Source organism: Dama dama, chromosome Y (assembly GCF_033118175.1).
Source record: "Dama dama isolate Ldn47 chromosome Y, ASM3311817v1, whole genome shotgun sequence".
NCBI classification, from domain to species: Eukaryota; Metazoa; Chordata; class Mammalia; order Artiodactyla; family Cervidae; genus Dama; species Dama dama.
Window position 1 is genome coordinate 12629998 of NC_083715.1, and position 14954 is coordinate 12644951.

The 14954-nt window shown below is 43.2% G+C and overlaps 1 pseudogene; it reads left to right on the top strand.

Annotated features, from left to right (window-relative positions):
• The window catches only part of LOC133053592 (histone-lysine N-methyltransferase PRDM9-like), a 78149-nt pseudogene that overhangs the window by 18677 nt on the left and 44518 nt on the right, over positions 1–14954 (top strand).

The following is a 14954-nucleotide window of genomic DNA, read 5'->3' on the forward strand; positions in this document are numbered from 1 at the left end:
TTGGGGGATCGTCTTGATTTCTGTCTCCTCTACAATGCCATGAACCTTCATCCATAGTTCATCAGGCACTCTGTCTATCAGATCTACTTCCTTAAATATATTTCTCTCTTCCACTGTATAGTCATAAGGGATTTGATTTAGGTCATACCTGAATGATCTAGTGGTTTCCCTATTTTCTTCCATTTCACTCTGAATTTGGCAATAAGGAGCTCATGATCAGAGCCATAAATGGCTCCTGGTCTTGTTTTTGCTGACTGTATAGAGCTTCTCCATCTTTGGATACAAAGAATATAATCAACCTGATTTCGGTGCTGTCCATCTGTTGATGTCCATGTGTAGAGTCTCCTCTTGTGTTGTTGGAAGAGGGTATTTGCTATGACCAGTTCATTTTATTGGCAGAACTCTATTAACCTTTGCCCTGCTTCATTCTGTACTCCAAGGCCAAATTTGCCTGTTGCTCCAGGCATTTCTTGAATTCATACTTTTGCATTCCAGTCCCCTTTAATGAAAAGGACATCTTTTTGGGTGTGTTAGTTCTAGAAGGCCTTGTATGTCTTCATAGAACCATTCAACTTCAGCTTCATCAGCATTACTGGTTGGGCCATAGACTTGGATTACTGTGACATTGAATGGTTTCCCTTGGAAACTAACAGGGATCATTCTGTTGTTTTTGAGATTGCATCCAATTACTGCATCTCAGACTCGTTTGTTGTCTATGATGGCTACTCCACTTCTTCTAAGGGATTCCTGCCCACAGTAATATATATAATGGTCATCTGTGTTTAATTCACCCATTCCAGTCCACCTGAGTTTGCTGATTCCTAAAATTTCGATGTTCACTCTTGTCATCTCCTGTTTGGCCACTTCCAATTTGCCTTGAATCATGGACTTAACATTCCAGGTTCCTATGCAATATTGCTCTTGAGAGCATCGAACCTTGCTTTGATCACCAGACCCATCCACAACTGGGTGTTGTTTTGGCTTTGGCTCCATCCCTTCGTTCTTTCTGGAGGTATTTCTCCACTGATCTCCAGTAACACATTGGGCACCTACTCACCTGGGGATTTCATCTTTCAGTGTCTTAACATTTTTTTTTTCCTTTTCACACTGCTTATGGGGTTCTCAAGGCAAGAATACTGAAGGGGTTTGCCATTCCTTTCTCCAGTGGACCACATTCTAACCCTAACCCTAACCCACTCATCGTAGTTCACTTATTCCACAAATGTCAATGTTCACTCTTGCTATCTTCTTCTTGACAACTTCTAATTCACCTGGATTCATACACCTAACATTCCATGTTCCTATGCATTATTGCTCTTTACAGCATCAGACTTTACTTACACCACGATACACACCCAACAACTGTTTCCATTTTGACTTAGCCTTTCCATTCCTTCTGGATTTATTTCTTCACTCTTCTCCGGTAGCATATTGGGCAACTACCAACCAGGGGAATTCATTTTTCAGTGTCATAACTGTTTGTCTTTTCATACTGGACAACTGAATATTAAATGCCAGCTGAATTGCTAGGCAATTAATATTCAGGAGGATTCAGGTTTTTGTAGTTGCTCAGTTGCTAAGTCTTGTCTGACTCTTTGTGACCCCATGGACTGCAGCATGCCAGGCCTCCCTGGCCCTGACTATCTCTGGGAGTTTGCTCAATCTCATGTCTGTCGAGTGGGTAAAGCCGTCTCTTCCTGGCCTCAATCTTTCCCAGCATCAGGGTCTTTTCCAATAAGTCAACTCTTTGCATCAGGTGGCCAAAAGATTGGAGTTTCGGTCCATCCAGTGAATATTCAGGATTGATTTCACAAGAACTTTCTCTTTAAAACATACAAATTTTTAGTACAGCTCATTTAAAAAAAAAAAAAAAAAAAAAAAACTCAACAAAAAAATCAGCCAAAGGTCTAAATGCATGTTTCTCTAAAGAGGTCAAAGAGCCGGTGATAAAAGCACATGAAAAGATGCTCAGCATCACTAGTTCTTTGAGAAAGGCAAATCAAATCTACCATGAGGTATCACCCCACATTAGTCAGAATGGCAACATCAAAAACCTACAACAATAAATACTGCAGAGGGTGTGGAAAGAGAGAAAGCCTCCTACACTGTTGGTGGGAATGTAAATTGGTACATCTATTAGATAGAACATTATGGAGGTTCTTTTAAAACTAAGCACAGAAGTACCCAGTGACCCAGAAATCTAATGCCTAGGAGTAGATCCAGAAAAAAGCACAATTTTAAAGACACCTGCACTCCAAAGATCATGGCAGCACTAGGTACGACAGCCACGACAAGGAAGCAACTTAATTGTACAAGGACAGAAGAACTGACACAGAAAATGAGGTACATATATACAATGAAATATTGCTCAGACATGAAAAAGGATGAAATAATGCCATTTCCAGTTACAGGGAAGAAACTAGACGTGATCAAACTAAGTGAAATAACTGAGAAAGGGAAAGACAGATAATACAGAGTATCACTTCTGTGGAATCTAAAAATGGATACAAATGAGCGTCATTACAAAATGCAAACAGATTCACAGACTCAGAAACTTACCCTTAACAAAATGGAAAGGTGGCAGGTGGTGGGGGGAATAATTAGCTAGTCAGATCAATATTTACATGTCAAAACTGGTGCGGTTTTTGTTGTTTAGTTGCTCAGTCATGTCCGACTCTTTGCAACCCCATGGACTGTAGCCTGCCAGGACAAAGGATATCCATGGGATTCTCCAGGCAAGAATACTGGAATGGTTTGCCATTTCCATCTTCAGGGAATCTTCCCAACCCAGGGATCGAGCCCAGGTCTCCTGAAAGTCTCCTGCATTGCAGGTGGATTCTTTTAAAACCAAGTGAGCAGGGAAGCCATAAAACAGGTGCTGAAGGGCTCTAAATAGGCACAAGTTTGACAGGGCTTTAAATGACATCTGCCCTCAAGAAATGTCCTGGGGTATTTCATCAGAAAAGAATTCCAAACAGGACCAAGTTTCAAGAGGCAAGTTTCAAGAGATAAATTGTACTCACAAAGTATAAAATAATAAAGCACATGGATAGATTGTCCACCCCAATAATTATTAAATCACTGCCAATCAAAACTGCAATAAGGTATCACCTCACGCTGGTCACGGAGGCCATTATGAAAATGATCTACAAAGAAAAAAGATAAATAAATAAATAAAATAAAACATCTGCAAAGAATATAAGGAAAATGAAATCCTCCTACAATCTTTTTTGGAATGTAAATGGTGAAGGCACTATGGAAAACAGCATGGAGCTTCCAAGAAATACAAGACATAGAGGTATCCTACGACCCTGCAATCCCACTCATGGGCCTAGGTCCAGAGAATGTAAAGTGAAAGTCACTCAGTCGTGTTCAACACTTTGCAACACTATGGACTATACAGTCCATGGAATTCTCTAGGGCAGAACACTGGAGTGGGTAAACTTTCCCTTCTCCAGAGGATCTTCCCAACCCAGGGATCAAGTCCTGGTCTCCCGCATTGCACGCAGATTCTTTACCTGCTGAGCCACAAAGGAAGCCCGAGAATACTGGAGTGCGTAGCCCATCCCTTCTCCAGCGGATCTTCCTGTCCCAGGAATTGAACTGGGGTCTCCTGCATTGCAGGCGGATTCTTTACCAACTGAGCTATCAGGGAAGCATGGTCCACTGAAAATCACCATTCAAAATGACACGTGCACCTTGATTTTCAGGACAGCACTATTTCAATAGGCAAGACATGGAATCCACCAAAAGGTCCAGTGGAAGAAAAGTGACGACAAGGCATACATCTACAACTGGAACACCTCTCAACCATAAAACAGAGTGAAACAGGGATGCTGTCAGCAGCCTGGGTGTGCTAAGAAGTCATCACACCAGGTGAGGGAACTCAGACACAGAAGGACAAACATCATGAGATATCACTTACGGGCGCAGTCTATAAATTCATAACAATGACTAATGTACAAAACAGACTTCACAGCCTGTGAAAATCAAATTATGAGTATCAAAAGAAAGAAAGAAGGGATAAAGGGTTTAGGATCAATATACACACTAAGATCTAACAAATAGATAAGCAAATAGGACCTAGTGGACAGAAGAAGGAACTCTACTAGAGAGACTGTAATAAGCTATATGAGGAAAAAAATGGAAAAACAATAGATTCCCTTCTATGTAAAATCAAATTAAGTTACTGTACAGGTAAAACTAATAAAACAATGGAAATCAGCCTGACTCCAATAGAAAATAAAAATTAAATTACAGAAGATCCATCTAGGGGACCCCAGAGAGTGGCGACCCTACAGATTAGGTCTGTGATACACTATGATATTAATATGACACCGCCAAAGGATTTCACCCAGCAGAACAAAGAGCAGCAACCCATTCAAAGGTGCCGGGCCTCATGTGAATGTCCCAAGATTAAGAGAAGAAAGACCACAGGTTAATCAGGGCAACACCCTCAATTCAGATGTTGGGGATCTCCAAGGGGCAAGACACACAGAGGTGAAGAGCAGACACGGGGTCTCTGGGCACAGGATCCAGACCTGTGTGGATGGGGTGAGACCCACACAGTCCCCAAACCCTGCCTCTCCTGCCCTCCTGCCTCTGGGTTAGGACAGCAGGTCCCTGATGGCTGGGCCCCAAAGGCAGAAACGAGTGGGTTCCTGGAACCCCCTGGGTTCCTGGAAGCTTCTCACATCCCAGAGAAGTCGCCCTCTCCTGCCCTTTGGTTCTGCCTGATACTAACTGTTTTCACAGCTGTCACGATAATGCTGAACACACTGCCTTGGTTCCAGCAGGCTCCGTTCTTTATTTTCCCACTGAGGTGTTGAGAAAACACACCAGGCATGGGGCTAGAAGACCAGGGTCTGGTCTGGTGTCTGCTGAGCAGGGATGGCTGACGGGAAGGCGATCACATAGCAACCTCACCTGCTGCCCATTGGTTTTGTGCCTGATCCTTGTACCCTGGAATCAATGAGCCAGGTGAACCTGCCTCCCTACTCAAACTGAATATGCTAGAAAACTGGAATAATTACCAAGTAGCTCACCCGAGGAGTCTCCATGAGCCTCAGGGCAGGTGACCCTGCCAGGAGGAAAGACCAAGAGCCCTACTGCAGCGCTGACCCTGGGAGGGCCATGGAACCCCTCTCAGAGCAGGGCACATTACCCAGAGAGGCCCACCTCAGTTCCAGACCCCAGACCTCTGAGCACTGACATTCAGACACAGGCACGGAGTTTTCCAGGACGGAGGCCAGGCCCAGTGTGCACCCAGGTCTCCACATCCTCGTGCACACAGAACATGGTCAGGTGTCAATATTCTCATTGCAGAAATCAAGATGTCCTGTCTAAACATAATCATGCAGACAGGATTGAAAAGTCAAAGTATTCATCCTTCAGACATGTCTGACTGTTTGTGACCACATGGAGTGTAGCCCTCCAGCCTCCTCTGTCCATGGGATTCTGGAGGCAAGAATACTGGATTCAGTTACCTTTCCCTTCTCCAGGGGATCTTCCCAATCCAGAGATGAACCCAGTTCTCCTGCACTGCATGCATATTCTTTAACATCTAAGCCACCAAGGAAACCCCTAGACAAGACAGAGAGGTCTAAATCTACCATGCAGACAGAAGTTGGTCAGGTTTAAAGTAACATAAAGTTGCTCTCCTGGAGGCACAAGTCTCTCATCATTGGACAGGGGCATCACCCTCAGGTGGGAACTGGCAAGTAACTTTCTTAAAGAAAAAATCATCACTGGGCCCCACATGTCACCCACATCAGGAAACCGAGAGAATCTTTGTCATTAAACACTTTAACAGGCAAAACAAAACTGTTACCACTATCTTTGGCCATGTGGTGGTCAGGATCCAGGGAAGATCCAGGGATTTCTTAGAGTTGAGTCCAGTGTCTTGTAAAGACAGACAGAAAGTTCCCTGATTCCTTCTTCCATGCTTCCAGCAGGAGGCAGCCACACTGGAAGCCTTCTAGAAAAGGATATTCTGTATCAGAATAAGAATTGTTGAAATGGAAAGCATACTAGTTAGTATTTGCCAACCTAAAATATTCTTAAAAACTTGGCGCCCAGATCTTTGTGGTTCCCACTGGTTCCTTTGTGTTCAGATTGTCAGGAGAGAAACGATCTGTTGTTTCAAAGTGGTTTCTTCTAATTCTGTTTTTTGCTATTATATGAATGAAAGGTCACACTTGAAAAATACCTAAGAACATTCTTGCAAGAAAAAATTGAGTCAAGGGGCTCATAAGCAGAACTCTGCCTCCTAACACTTTCAATATCAAAGACTGAGGGCAGGAGGAGAAGGGGATGACAGAGGACGAAATGTGTGGAGAGCATCACCGACATAATGAACATGAGTTTGAGCAAACTCTGGTAGATGGGGAGGGATGGGAAGCCAGCATGCTGCAGTCTATGGGGTGGCAGAGAGTTGGACACGACTGAGCAACTGAACCACATCAAGCTTCAATTTTCTGCCTGGAGAAACCTGATAAAATAGGCACCCTGATTTTGTCACTTCTCTGTTTAAACTCTGCTAAAATGAAATTGATATTCATATCAACATGTAAGAGTTTCTGAGTTTTGAGATGTCACACCAAGGTAAGAGGTGCTGGTGAGAATAGGACACTGCTGGTGGGCAAAACGTTCTTCAAACAAAGCTCTGTTTCAAACTGGATTGAAATACAACACTACATGGGTACATGAAGTATGAACCAAGAGCCTAAATATAGCAGGCAATATGTAAAAACAAATTTGGTATCCCATATGTGAGAGTAAAAGCTACTGGTTTTTGCAGTAGTCATGTATGGATGTGAGAGTAGGACCACAAAGAAGGCAGAGCACTGAAGAACTAATGCTTTTGAACTGTGGTGCTAGAGAAGACTCTTGAGAGTCCCTGGGTCTGCGAGGAGATCAAACCAGCAATCCTAAAGGAACTCAGTCCTCAACATTCATAGGAAGGACTGACGATGAAACCAAAGCTCCAATCCTTTGGCCCCCCGATGTGAAGAGCTGACCCACTGGAAAACACCCTGATGCTGGGAAAGGTTGAAGGCAAACGGAGAAGGGGATGGCAGAGGAAGAGATGGTTGGATGGCAACACTGATTCAACGGACAGCAGTTTGAACAATCTCCAGGAGTTGGTGATGGGCAGGGATTCCTGGTGTGCTGCAGTCCATGTGGTCACAAAGATTCAGACACAACTTAGCCACTGAGCAGCAACTACAACAACATGAGAGTGAATGTTTCTTGTCAGACCTGCAGCTGGTACGCACACATTGGTTCAGAACACTCCCCAACACAGATTGTCTCTAAGCTGATGAAGTGTGTCACAAGTGCATGAACCAAAAGGTAATGGATTCAGTCCAGGATGGAAGAGAATGTAACTTTGAACAGTCTGTGAAACTTACAGAGTCTGTAATCCACTCAAGATTTCAAATAATAAAACATTCACCTGAAATTTAAAGCCTCTTGGAAAGTTGCATCCTATCTATGAAAACATTCTATAGATTTCTTTTCATAATCAATTTTCACAGTGATAACACTTTAACTCTTCAGTTGCTGATATTATTACCAAGATAAACTTGTCCTCATGGGTGTGGGAGATGAAGTGGATCCATTGTGATTGCTCTCTGGTCAAGTGACTCTCGCAATTTCTAATTATGTTCTATATCCACAATATTTATTTTTACATCCATCGAAGCCTACTTCTCAGATCTTTATGTGCACCAAACAATAGATACCTGGTGAGTTCAGATTATATTAAACACTCTTTCCATAACTTTTCCAATGTCCATTGAATCAGAACAAGGTGAAGCAGGGAGAAGTGTTGAAATTTTAAATGATCTCTAAGGACACTAAATAAAAAAAAAAAAAAAAAAAAAAAACATTAGACAGAAATTCTAACCATTACTGGTCTATACAAAAGAATCCCAATGTGTCTTTTTCATGAAATTGCAACAGTTGACTAACTAGAGTTGCAACAAGTTGGAGTTATGCTTGATTTGAGTTGAAACAGTTTGGATGTGGGCATATGAGGTTATATAGGTGATACATACTTAAGGAGGTAACAAGTATGAATCCAAAAATTTATAAGGTATACTTTGTAAACAAAGATGAAACATTTAACTAGTTTTCACTATCTCACCCTTCCAGAATTTGCCTTCATCTACTGACCCCCTGCAGACTTGTTGGTTTAGTGCCATCACATTAAAACTAGTCACATGCATCTTGCTTAGCTGTGTTCTCTTTGTTTGAAATTGTTCATGTTTCTCTCTCCTAGTATGCTCTTATAAATGCTACTATCTGTATCACTTATTTTGTCTATAAGGTGGTCTCCTTCATTGTCCACTGTGTAACCATCCTCTGTGTATACAGATATTTACATGTCTATGTATATAGGTGCCTGTGTCTATATGTATCTATAATAGATATTTATATCTGTATATACATAGTCATGTCTATATGTACATAAGTATTTATATGTCTATGTATATAAATATCTATGCCTCTATGAACCTAGGTATTTATATATCTATGTACCTAGAATGTATATTTCTTTTTTTGTCCATTTATTTTTATTACTTGGAGGCTAATTACTTTATAATATAGTAATGGTTTTTGTCATATATTGACATGAATCAGCCATGGATTTACATCTTTTCCCTATCCTGATTCCCGCTCCCACCTCCCTCCCTCCCGACCCAATTGCTCTGGGTCTTCCCAGTGCACCAGGCCCGAGCACTTGTCTCATGCATCCAGCCTGGGCTGCTGATCTCTTTCACCCTAGATAATATACATGTTTCAATGCTATTCTCTTGAAACATCCCACCCTCGCCTTCTCCCACAGAGTCCAAAAGTCTGTTCTGTACATCTGTGTCTCTTTTTCTGTTTTGCATATATGGTTATCGTTACCATCTTTCTAAATTCCATATATATGTGTTAGTATACTATATTGGTCTTTGTCTTTCTGGCTTACTTCACTCTGTATGATGGGCTCCAGTTTCATCCATCTCATTAGAACTGATTCAAATGAATTGTTTTTAATGGCTGAGTAATATTCCATGGTGTATATGTACCACAGCTTCCTTATCCATTCGTCTGCTGATGGGCATCTACATTGCTTCCATGTCCTGGCTATTATAAACAGTTCTGAGATGAACACTGGGGTGTATGTGTCTCTTTCAGATCTGGTTTCCACAGTGTATATGCCCAGAAGTGGGATTCCTGGGTCATATGGCAGTTCTAATTCCAGTTTCTTAAGAAATCTCCACACTGTTCTCCATAGCGGCTACACTAGTTTGCTTTCCCACCAACAGTGTAAGAGGGTTCCATTTCCAAGGGGATTTTAAAAAACAGCCACTGAGGTTCCCAAATTTCATGTGCATCACCATCAACTGAAAATCTTGCTTAGAAAACATGAATTGCAGGGCCCCAATTCAAAATTTTCTGATTAATTGGGTTTGGGTGGGGCCCATGGTTTACAACAAATTGAATTCTTTTTTTTTTTTTTTTTTCATTTATTTTTATTAGTGGAGGCTATAACTTTACAATATTGTAATGGTTTTTGTCATACATTGACATGAATCAGCCATGGATTTACATGTATTCCCCATCCCGATCCCCTCTCCCGCCTCCCACTCTACCCGATCCCTCTGGGTCTTCCCAGTGCAGCAGGCCCGAGCACTTGTCTCATGCATCCAACCTGGTCTGGTGATCTGTTTCACCCTAGATTATATACATGTTTCGATGCTGTTCTCTCAAAACATCCCACCCTCGCCTTCTCCCACAGAGTCCAAAAGTCTGTTCTGTACATCTGTGTCTCTTTTTCTGTTTTGCATAGTTAGTTATGTCTATAGGTATATATATATATATTTATATGTTTAAGTATATAGATATTTATGTCTCTATGAACCTAGGTATTTATATATCTATGTATCTAGAATGTATATTTCTATGCACATAAACATTTGTATGTCTACATACCTAGACATTTATATCTCTAACTGGACATTTACATATCTATGTACCTAGATATTTACATTTATGTACACTTATGTATATACAAATAGATGTCTTACCAGTATAACAGGGCCTGTAGAAAAGGGAACGCTCCTACAAAAAGACCTGACTCTGCAACTGAACAGCAACCAAAAAGAAAATACATTCGGTTCACCTGCCACCAACAACAGATGGTATATCAATGTTACTACAATATGAAATAAAGGTTACTTTAAAAAAAATAATGCTTAGGGGGACTTCCCTGCAGTTCAGTGGTGAAGGTTCTGTGCTTCAAATGCAGGGGCCAATGGTTCGACACTTGGTCGGGGAACTAAAAATCCCACATGCCACATGGCACCGCCAGTAAATGAAAAAAAAAATATTAAAATAAATAAATAATTATGTTCAGAAAGAGCACACAAGCTTTTGGGTGTTTCTCAGCTACATTCCATATTGAATTACAGTGTTGAGTTAAAACTTGAAAGTTTTGACTTTCAACGTAGTCACAACTGGGCATGAAAAAGTCCTGACGCCTTGTGGCCATTCCCTGCAATAGCGACCTTAAAACTTATGCTTATGAGAACATTTCACGCAAAGATGGGCTCAGCAAAGGACATAAATGGTATGGACCTAACAGAAGCAGAAGATATTAAGAAGGGGTGCCAAGAAAACACAGAAGAACTGTACAAAAAAGATCTTCATCAACCAGATAATCACAATGGTGTGATCACTCATCTAGAGCCAGACATCCTGGAATGTGAAGTCAAGTGAGCCTTAGGAGACATCACTACAAACAAAGGTAGTAGAGGAGATGGAATTCCAGTTGAGCTATTTCATATCCTAAAAGATGATGCTGTGAAAGTGCTGCACTCAATCTGTCAGCAAATTTGGAAAACTCAGCAGTGGCCACAGGACTGGAAAAGGTCAGGTTTCATTCCAATCCCGAAGAAAGGCAATGTCAAAGAATGCTCAAACTACTGCATGATTGCACTCATCTCATACACTAGCAAAATGATGCTCAAAATTCTCCAAGCCAGGCTTGAACAATACGTGAGCTGTGAACGTGAAGATCTTCAAGCTGGTTTTAGAAAAGGCAGAGAAACCAGAGATCAAATTGCCAACATCCACTGGATCATTGAAAAAGCAAGAGAGTTCCAGAAAAAAATATATTACTGCTTCATAGTCTATGCCAAAGGCTTTGACTGTGTGGGTCACAATAAACTGTGGAAAATTCCCAAAAAATGGGAATACCAGACCACCTGACCTGTCTCTTGAGAAATCTGTATGCAGGTCAAGAAGCAACAGTCAGAACCAGACATGGAATAACAGACTGGTTCCAAATTGGGAAAGGAGCATATCAAGTCTATATATTGTCACCCTGCTTATTTAACTTCTATGCAGAGTACATCACGAGAAATACCGGGCTGCATGAAGCACAAGCTAAATTCAAGATTGCCGGGAGAAATATCAGCAATGCAGATGGCACAACCCTTATTGCAGAAAGTGAAGAAGAACTAAAGAGCCTCTTGATGAAGGTGAAAGAAGAGAATGAAAATGTTGACTTAAAGCTCAAGATTCTTAAAACTAAGATCATGGCATCTGGTCCCATCACTTCATGGCAAATAGATGGGGAAACAGTGGCTGACTTTATTTCGGGGGGCTCCAAAATCACTGCAGATCATGACTGCAGCCATGAAATTAAAAGACACTTACTCCTTGGAAGAAAAGTTATTACCAACCTAGACAGTATATTAAAAAGCAGAGATGTTACTTCGCTAACAAAGGTATGTCTCGTCTAGGCTATGGTTTTCCCAGTGGTCATGTATGGATGGCATAGTTGGACTATAAAGAAAACTGAGTGCTGAAGAATGGATGCTTTTGAACTGTGGTGTTGGAGAAGACTCGAGAGTCCCTTGGACTGCAAGGGGATCCAAACAGTCCATTCTAAACGAGATCAGACCTGAGTGTTCATTGGAAAGACTGATGTTGAAGCTGAAACTCCAATGCTTTGGCCACATGATGTGAAGTGCTTACTCATTTCAAAGTACCCTGATGCTGACAAAGATTGAGGCCAGGAGGAGAAAGGGACAACAGAGGATGAGATGGTTGGATGGCATCACGGACTCAATGGACATGAGTTTCGGTAAACTCCGGGAGTTACCAATAGACAGGTAGGCCTGGCGTGCTACAGTCCATGGGGCTGCAAAGAGTCAGACACGACTGAGTGACTGAATTGAACTGATAAGGGGAAAGAATATGAAGAATAGATATATATATCTATATCAGGAATAGCTATCTATATGTATACCAGACCAGCTGGAATGTAAGGGATGCTGATGGTGACTGGCTCTGACTCTCAAGACTTCAATCGACTAAAGCTTGGAGTCTCCCACAGCCCAAGACCCTTAATGAAGATGCCTGTAAGTTAAAGTGTTAGTCACTCACTCATGTCTGACTCTTTGCAACCCCATGGACCATCAGCCTCCTCTCTCCATGGGATTCTCCAGGCAAGAATTCTGGAGTGGACTGCCCCACCCTCCTCTTGGGATCTTCCACACTTATGGGTTGAACCCGGGTCTTCTGCTATGCAGAGATTGTTGACCATCTGAGTCACCACAGAAGCCAGAACATGCCTGTACTCATAGATTAAAGCTTACCCAACTTTGTGGTTTACAGAGACACTGCTCTGGAAAGCTCCATGGTGTTCTCCATAGTTCTGCAAGTAATACACTTTTCCTTCCCATGAGCTTTGGCTGGGTTGTACCTTCTGGCTCTACACCCACCAAGAGGTAAACTCACTTTTCTGGTAACATTTCTCCATCCAGACTCCCAACCACCACTTGACACTAATTCTACAGTCAGTCGCTTTGCTTCCAATACATGGAAATCACATTAATTTTCTGTGAGCAAAGCTACCTAAGGGCCAGAAACAGTGTCCCCATTTTACCTTGTGAAGCCAGTAGGTGGCAGGCAAACTCAGCTCAGTGGATCCACAGTCCTCCAGATTGATGCCTCGGCTTACAGAAAACACTTGCAAGGCTTTGAGGTTTTATTTATACCTCATTTCTGAAGGCTTTCCATACCCACATTAAATATACAGATGGCTCATCAGTGTCACTTCTACTTTCAGGTTAAAAACCCTCCAAGTTTTCTCTAACATCCTTATTCCACGCGTTGTGTTTATATCTTCGACCACACGGTGTTTATCTTGTGTCTCATCAGAATGCAGTTAATTACACCGTTTCCCTTGAATAATGCAGTACTCACCACAAAGAGTTCTTGACAAAACTGGATTTGATAAGGTAGGGCACAGGTGGGCCTAGGATAAACTCCGGGAGCACAGTTACAGTCTGGTGAAGCCGATATACCAATTGAGGGCACTGGAAAGAAATATTCAGCCTGAGGACAACCCGCCCACTTGAGGATCCAGGCCTAAGAGGCCAGGCCTGAAAACAAAGAAACTAGCCAAGAGGCGCCTGCGCACTGGAGGATTGACAGACACGCCCACAGAGCAGCCAATCCCCGAGCGGTGGGGCGGGGCCTCCATCACGCTCTGCACACCTCCAGGCGCCTATTGGCCAGACTGTCTCAGTCACATCGCCGATTGGTCACTTGTGCCTGACAGGGTACAGGCAGGCTGCTGGCCCTTCACTTCACCTCAGCGCGGCAGGACTGGACTTCGCTTAACCTCTAGCTCTCCTGGGGACAGGGTGGGCAATGCGGCAGGACAGCTGGGAGGCTGACAGGAAAGCGCCCTGTGCAGCCCTCATAAACCGTTAGCCTAATGGCTTCAAATTCCAGGGTGGGAGGTCCGAAATCCTGTCAAATTTGAGTAACCTGAGTCCTATTCTGAAGGGGGCTTGCGTCTCGTCAGCTTAGGGATTACAAGTCCCTTCACCAACAGAAACACCAAACCCCTTAGTGCTGCGACCCTCAAATACCTAGATTAACCCCAGTTCCCCTCAGCCTGAGGCACCCTAAAAATACCACCCGCAGAGATACCAAATTTCCTCAACCTCACAGACCCTGAATCCCTCCACCTGCGAGCTCTTGAAACTTCCTCCTCAAGACCCTAACTGTCCTGCCTGTCAGAGACTTAAAGTCCCTTAATAAGAAACCCCCGATTTCCTCAGCCTCACAGATCCCAAGGTTTGTCACCCTGCACATTCTACATTAGCCAGAAGATCCCCAGTCCCCTCTGTCTGAGGACCCCAGTTACTTCAGCCCTTGGGACCCAGATCTCCTCAAGCCGAGTGACTTCTCCCTTAGACGTAGAACCTACGTTATGCCCAGATTTTTCTGAATGTCCAGGAGGAGATCGTCAAAATCCTTACTGGAGAAACATTCCCTCTGCTGCACTGGAACAGAGCCCTGATTTCAGCCTGACCCCAGTCCAGCGGTTAGGGGTTTCCGGGTCTCCTCAAGAATCCCTCCATCACCCACAGACACTTCCCTCCCAGTGCCTTCCCTCAGAAGGCCTGAATTGTAGGGGAACCAAAGAAACCAAATCTAGTTCACATTACGCTGATCTGTCATATCTAGTCAGGATCCGTCCATCCCACCAGTACCCTCACCCTGACTTTCCCCTCACATTCCTGCCCTGGACACTCCACCCAAGGCAGACAGACCAGGCACTGGACACTGGTCTGGGCTCTCTCAGCACCTTCTTCTTCCACAGGCACCTTGGCCTTGACCACGCCAATGGCCTTGAGGACGAACAGGTCTCCAGAGGAGAGCACTGAGGGAGATGCCGGGAGAACAGAGTGGAAGCCCACGGTGAGAGGTGGAGGCGGCAAAGCTGGGCTCTAAGCCAGCTCTATAGGAAAGACATGGTGCTGGTCCCTGAAGCACCACAGACTGCTTGCCTGGGCAGCTGAGTGAACTTCCCTGTGACTGTACACAGGATGGGAATGCCTGGTCCTGTCTGAGATGGTGGGGGTGGAGTGGGACAA